Here is a 7,305-nt window from a genome sequence, read left to right as displayed (position 1 = left end):
TATGCTCTTGATAGTCCATCTCTGTTCTTGGTTCTGAAACTCGTTCTTGTTTCTGTTGTTCCAGATTCGTTCCTTCAATCTTTATCTTCATAACTTTAGGTTTGGGATTTGTCTGTAGAACCCACAATTTAGGGCAAAATTGAAACATCCCTTACAAATTTCTGTACCAACTCAAACCTAGGTCTTTTGCCGAGGTCCCAATAACCCTATTTGAAACATCTTCTTATTGAAATCCAATACCTTTAACTATCTCGATATCATGGGTATGTGGAAACATCGGGTAGGCACCCCCTCCAAGCTAGAATTTTTTAGGCAAGAGTTTAAAATCCCAGTCGATGTTAATTTGAGGTTGGCTGGGAATGATGACTCCATCATGCCTATTGATCACTCCATGCCCTTCCCTGTAGTTGCCTTTATTGAGTGTGGACCTCGGTTTCCACTCGACCCTTTTTTCCGTCAAATCCTTCACTTCTATAAGTTGAACCCAATGCAACTCGCCATCAATTCTTACCGAGTTATTATTGGTACCATAGCTTTAGTCAAACAAGAGAATGCCAGGATTACGCTTGCCGATTTCCAGTACTGTTATACCATGTGTCGCCTCAGAAAAGACACGGATTATGTCTACTACCTCAAGCCGAGATCCGCTGAATATAAAATTGTAGCCGACCTCCCAAACTCCAACAAGGGAGCTGGTGACGATTACTTCATCGTCTCGGGCAATTGGAAGTTTCATCCAAATGATGACCTCCATTTTTATCCTTTAAGTCGGTCTGTTTTGGGGGAAGGAGCTAGTAAGGGCCACCCTTCATAAGTTTTCTTATCTTCTTGCATAAAGTTTCCAATATTCTATTCTAATGTCTGTGCTGTTCTATCTTTGCTGTTCTTCCTCAGCCTCCAAAGAACTTTCGCCAATCCTTCTTCCCCAGCAAGGATTTGAAGAAGCTACTGAACCTTCTGGTTCACAAACGGAAGGCGCCCTTGCTTCTCAACTTTATCCCAACGTATAAGTCAGCTTTGCCCGACGTTCCTAAGAGAAAGAAAAAAAAGTCTTTCTTCTCCTTCTGCCACAACTCCACAGACTGCGTCCACATCTCGGACAGATCAACGGTCAACTTCCGATCCAGCTGATCAACCATCAACCTCGGCTCCATACTTGATTCCAATATCACAACGCCGCCGTTGACGCCGAACAGTTTCTACTGCCGAGATGGGTCGCCCAAAACCAATTGCAAAAGATCTCTTGGCCAGCATTCCTTCTGATGTTGATGCACAACCAACTCAAACCCTTCCTCTACCGAAGCTGAAAAGAATAAAAAAAAGCTCAGCCAAAGGCTAAAGTTACTCGAGTTGAGTTTGAGGATGCTTTATCAATATCCAAGTTGGCTGAGAGTGACAAATCTCAACCCTCTGCTGGGAAGAGGCGCTCTGAAGCCCAGCCATCAGAATCTCCAAGATCCAAAAAGTCGAGGTCATCGTCTGCGACCACCTCGGGGTCCAAAAAGAATGATGCCCCCTGGGCTCTAAAAATTATGCTGGAAGATAAGCCAGTCATGGCTAACGACAGTGCTGATGACATCAACATCGGCGCGACTCTCAGTACTGCTCTGCTCCTCCCCGACGATCTTAATCGAAATGCCTAGATGAGTGAGTACGAAAACTATGCTTTGATGCTTCAACGTTCCGTGCAAATAAGTGTCTTTCTTCTGGCACTTTTTTCCTTCTTTTTCATACTTAGAAACTTTCTAATAACTTCTGTTTTATTCAATTTCAGGCCATCCAGCACGCCCATTCTTTTTCTGTTCAATCTTTCGAAAATCAAGAGAAATTGGCCAAGATGAAGAGGGAGTTCTCTTCTCTTCAAAAGACCAACAAAGGCTTGCAATAAAAAATGAAGAAGCTGGAAGACCAAGTCGAGGCTACAATCAAAGCCCAAACTGTTGCCGAAGGTAAGGCTAAATCTGATGAGGCCATCAGGAAGGTCTTTGAGGCCCAAAGGAAAGAGGCCGAGAAGAAGATGGCCCAAGCCGAAAAAGAGCTTCAAGAAGCCTTGGCCACCAAAGAGGCTGAAATCAAAGACGTCGATGAAAAGGCGTACGCCCAGAGCATGGCCGATGTCACTGCGGCTTATGAAAAACAGGTGAAGGAGGCATGCAACAAGGGTTTCACCCTTGGTTGGATGTCCCTTCTGAAAAAGCTCAACGTTCCGGAGGACTCGCCCTTGAGAAAAGCTGAAGCCATTCCTCTTCCATTCCCTCCATCTCCACCTCCAAGTCAAGACGTCGACGAATCTGAGTCTAAGTATGGTGATGAGGATGAGGATGAGGCCTTGGTGAGAAAATCCATGGATACTGATGGGGCCAAGTCCCCTCTTTAGAAGGAGCAAGTCCTAGACTTGACTCAAGATGAGGAAGGTGATGAGGTTCCCAAAGACGCTGCTCATGAGAAGGCATCAGCTGATGTCCCTTTCGCCGACAAGAGTATTGAAGAAACTTTACAAGAAATTGATGCTGAGCTAATGGCGGAGAAGGCGGCCGAGGTTGCTTCTCAACAATCGTCCGAGGTCCCAACCCAGCTCACTGTCGATGCTGAGGAACCTTAGTTTTCATGTCTTTTCTTTTGTACTTTGTTTTTCTTTGCTTTTGAAACAATGTAAGCCCTCTATATGGCCGATGTGCCTCCTTTCTGTGGAATGCTAATACAACTTTCATTTACTGAGTGCTTGTACTTTTGTGTTCTCTTGACTGCTTTTGTGTGATTCTATACTTAGAATATTCTGCATGTCTTTCACATACTCTTCATTCTTTGTACAATCTTCTCGGGGTGACACACCTCGGATAGACAAACTTCTTGGTTTTAATCTTAACTTGTAAACTTTTAGCAAGTGTTTGAACATCATAGTGGTTTAACTCAACCTTGCAAATTGTCCACAAATTTCAATAAGTGTTAAACAATGATTTCGGTTTAACTCAACTTGTAAATTGTCCACAAATTTCAACAAGTGTTTAAACAATGATTTCGGTTTAACTCAACTTGTAAATTGTCCACAAATTTCAACAAGTATTTAAACAATGATTTCGGTTTAACTCAACTTGTAAATTATCCAAAAATTTCAACAAGTGTTAAACAATGATTTCGGTTTAACTTAACTTGTAAATTGTTCACAAATTTCAACAAGTGTTAAATAATGGTTTCGGTTTAACTTAACTTGTCAATTGTCCACAAATTTCAACAAGTGTTAAACATATTTGTCTTCTCTCTGCCCCCTAATGTGAACCTAAGTTCCACTTGGGTTTTATTTCGGAAACAACATTATGTATCTTTATCAGTCACAAGTGTTGTAGAATCTTCCTAAAATTTTATTTATGTCGTCGGCAAAAAATAGGTCAAAACTCAATGATAAAAAAATTTCAGGTTACAAGTGTTCCAAGGCCTTGGCAACTCTTTGCCTTTATTATCTTCAAGCCGATATGTCCCATTGCCCAGTACCGAGATGATTCGGTAGGGTCCTTCCTAGTTTGGGCCAAGTTTTCCCTTTCTAGCATCCTTCTTATTGCCGACAACTTTCCTTAGGACTAGGTTGCCGACTTGAAACTCTCTTGGATTGACCTTCTTGTTATAAGCTTTTGCAAGCTGCTGCTGGTATGCTGCAAGCTGGATTGCAGTTTTTTCTCTTCTTTCTTCTAAAAGATCCAGATCTCGGGCTAAGAGTACATCATTAGTCCTATTTGCTACTCCCTGGGTTCTGATTCCTGGGATGCCGATCTCCAGCGGAATGGCTGCTTCTGCGCCATAAGCCATGGCGAAGGGGGATTCTTCTATTGATCTTCTCGGCGTAGTTCGATGAGCCTAGAGTACATTGGGTAATTCGTCTCCCCATTTTCCTTTTGCTGCCTGCAGCCTCTTCTTTATCCCATCCAAAATTACTTTGTTTCTGCTTGTCCATTGCTTTGTGGAAAGCTTGGGGTTGAAAAGTAGTACTTGATCTTGAACTTTGCACAGAAGTTCTTGATTAGTTTACTGTCAAATTGAGTTCCATTGTCTGCAACAATTGCTCTTGGAATTCCAAACCTGATGATAATGTTTCTTCATATGAAGTTCTTGACATCCATATCTCGGATCTTGGCAAGAGGTTCTGCTTCTATCAACTTTGTGAAGTAATCTGTTGCTACCAGCAAGTACTTTCTTTGTCCAGTTGCTTGAGGCAATTGCCCAACCAGATCCATGCCCCATTGGGCAAATGGCCAAGGACTGGATACAGGGTTCAAGTCAGCAGCTGGCTAGTGTATCAAAGGTGCAAACCTTTGGCATTCTTCATGCTTCTTTACGTAGGCTTCTGCATCTTTTTGCATGTAAGGCCACCAATACCCCTGGGTAATGGCCCTGTGAGCTAGTGATCTGCCCCCAGAGTGGCTTCCACAAATTCCTTCATGGATTTCATATAAAAAATCTTCAACCTGTAAAGGGTGTACGCACCTTAAGAGGGGTCCAGTGAAGGACCTTCTGTAGGGATGTCCTTCTGCTGTCAGACTGAATCTTGCCAACTTCAGTTTGATCTTGTGTGCTTCCTTGCGGTCATCTGGTAGCTTTCTTTCCTCTAGGAACGCAACAATTGCGTCCATCCAACTTGGTCCCATATTTACGCACATTGCTTCATGCTCCGTGGTTATTGGTTCAATGCTCAAGCCCGACAGGTAATCAATCATTATTGTCCTTGCTTTTCCAGGTTGTATTGCACTAGCTAGGTTGGCCAACGCATCGGCGTGGCTGTGATCATCTCGGCTTACCTGAAGTAGTCGGCAGTTCTAAAACAAGGCTGATAGTCTGATGACTTCCTTTGCGTAGGCCAACATTCGTTCATCTCGGGCTGCAAACTCGCCTGTTGTCTGGTTAACTATCAGTTGTGAATCACAAAAAACTATTACCTCATCTGCTTGCACTGTTGCTGCCAACTTCAGTCCTGCAATGAGTGCTTCATACTATGCTTCATTGTTTGAGGCCTTGAATCCTAAACGAATTGACTATTCTAGTACTTGCCCATCTGGGGATATCAATACTACTCTTGCCCCCGTTCTTTGTCGGTTTGAACTCCTATCAACAAACAGTCGAAATGAGTCGCCGATGTAAATGCTGCAGGGTTTGAGTTTGTCCTCTTTCCTTTATTCCTTTGTCTTTGGCTGTGCTTCTCCTTGCTTGGTTGGACATCGCTTATCCTGGCTCAACGTAGCCCGATGTTCAATGGATTCTGGTGTGAACTCGGCCACGAAGTCGGCCAGAACCTGGCCTTTGATTGCTGTCCTTGGCCTGTATTCCAGGTCATACTGGCCTAGGGTGACTGCCCACCTTGCTCTTTTTCCTGTCAGGTCTCCTTGTTGCAGTAAGGACTTCAAGGGGTGCTCTGTTAGCACCACAATTTTATGGGCCTGGAAGTAATGGTTCAACTTCTTTGAAGCCATCATTAAAGCTAGTGCCAATTTCTTTAAGGGTAGATACCTTGTTTCTGCGTCGGCTAGGGTTTTGCTTACGTAGTAAACAACCCTTTGCTCCCCTTTCTCTTCTCGGATTAGTATGGCACTTATCGCATGTTCTGAAACGGCTAAGTACAGGAACAACTCCTCCCTAGGTTCTGGATTTGAAAGAACTGGAGCTGTGGTCAAGTACTTCTTCAGGTGGCCAAAGCGGCTTCCCATTCTTCTGTCCATAGGAAGTCTGTGGCTTTCTTTACCAAGTTGAAGAAATGTCTGCACTTATTTGAGCTTCTGCTGATGAATCTATTTAGGGCTGCGGCCCTTCCAGTTAGCATCTACACCTGTTTTGCCGACGTCGGGCTCTTCAACTCTAGGATGATCTTGATTTGATCTGAGCTGGCCTCGATGCCCCTTCTAGTTACCAGGTATCCTAAAAAATTACCTGATCCAACTTCAAATGCACACTTCGATGCATTGAGTCGGAGCCGATATGTTTTAAAGATTTCAAAGACTGTTTTTAGATCGGCAAGATGACCCGCAGGCTCTTTGGTCTTAATGACCATGTCGTCGATGTAGACTTCTACTGTTCGGCCAATGAGGTGTTTGAACATTTTGGTTACCAGTCTTTGGTAAGTTACTCCTGCGTTTTTCAACCCGAAAGGCATTACTTTGTAACAGTACAGGCCTTTTGGGGTGATAAACACGGTTTTTTTTTCATCTGGGGGGTACATGGCTATCTGGTGGTACCCCCTGTAGGCATCTAGGAAACTCATTCTTCCATGCCCTGAAGTGGCATCTACTAGCTGGTCAATCTTGGGCAGAGGAAAGCTGTCTTTGGGACAGGCTTTGTTGAGGCTAGTGAAGTCTACGCAGACCCTCTATTTACTGTTCTTCTTTTGTACCACCACTGTATTGGATAGCCATGTCAGGTAGTGTACTTCTCTAATGGCCCTGGCCTCCAGAAGTCTGTCTATTTCTTCTTCTACTGCTTTGACATGCATCAACGTCGGTCTTCTGGCTCGTTGAATTATAGGTTTTGCCGACCTGTCCTCTTCTTCCACGTGAGCCTCAGGTACCTCCTCTTTAGGATCAAGCAAGAGTTTTCTTTTCTTTTGTTGTTGCTGCTTGTTCTTCAGGAGATTTAAAGCTTGCACTCTTTGAGGAGAGTCTCTCTGTGGGGAACCTACACCAAAGAAAGGACTATAAGTAAAAAGCAAAAGAATCATAAAGGAAAAGAAAAGAAAGAAAGCACAGTGCGTACCTTTCTTCGAAGTAGCTCAAGTGACTCTAGAAAGAGGTGAGGCTATAGGAGCAGACTTTGTGGTAGCAGGGGTAAGAGCTGGGGTAGCATAAGCAGTGGAGGAAGTAACAACTCCAGTACTTTTGGACTTGGCTTGAGGCACATCTAATACCATTAATAGATCTTGAGGAGAAATGGCCAAGAGCACATCCATATTGGCCATCCACCAGTTCTGGTACCTTTTCAGTGTGTTGCTTTGGGGAATGAAGGATAGGTATTCAAAATCAATTAAGTCTTGAATAAACTTGGAGGTTGCCTCTTCTAATCTGGATCTTGGAACTTTCAGTTCTCTATTCGCAAGGTTTGAGTTGGACTGACTGCAGAGAGGGATAGGGATCCCTTGAGAGATTCCAAATTGCCTAGCAAATTGGACAGGGCAATAGGGCTCAGAGATACACTTATAAGCTCTAGAGTTCATAGTGCCAATGAATAGTTCCCTCGGGATCAAAATAGAAGCTCATATATTTTTGTGCTGAGGCCTAGAGCAGGACCTATCGCTCAAAAAGGTCCTTAACCAGGCTGGGCCAATATTGGCTT

This window comes from Camellia sinensis, chromosome 9 (assembly GCF_055761805.1).
Source record: "Camellia sinensis isolate YWXY chromosome 9, ASM5576180v1, whole genome shotgun sequence".
In the NCBI taxonomy this organism is placed as follows: domain Eukaryota; kingdom Viridiplantae; phylum Streptophyta; class Magnoliopsida; order Ericales; family Theaceae; genus Camellia; species Camellia sinensis.
This window is presented reverse-complemented; position numbering follows the sequence as displayed.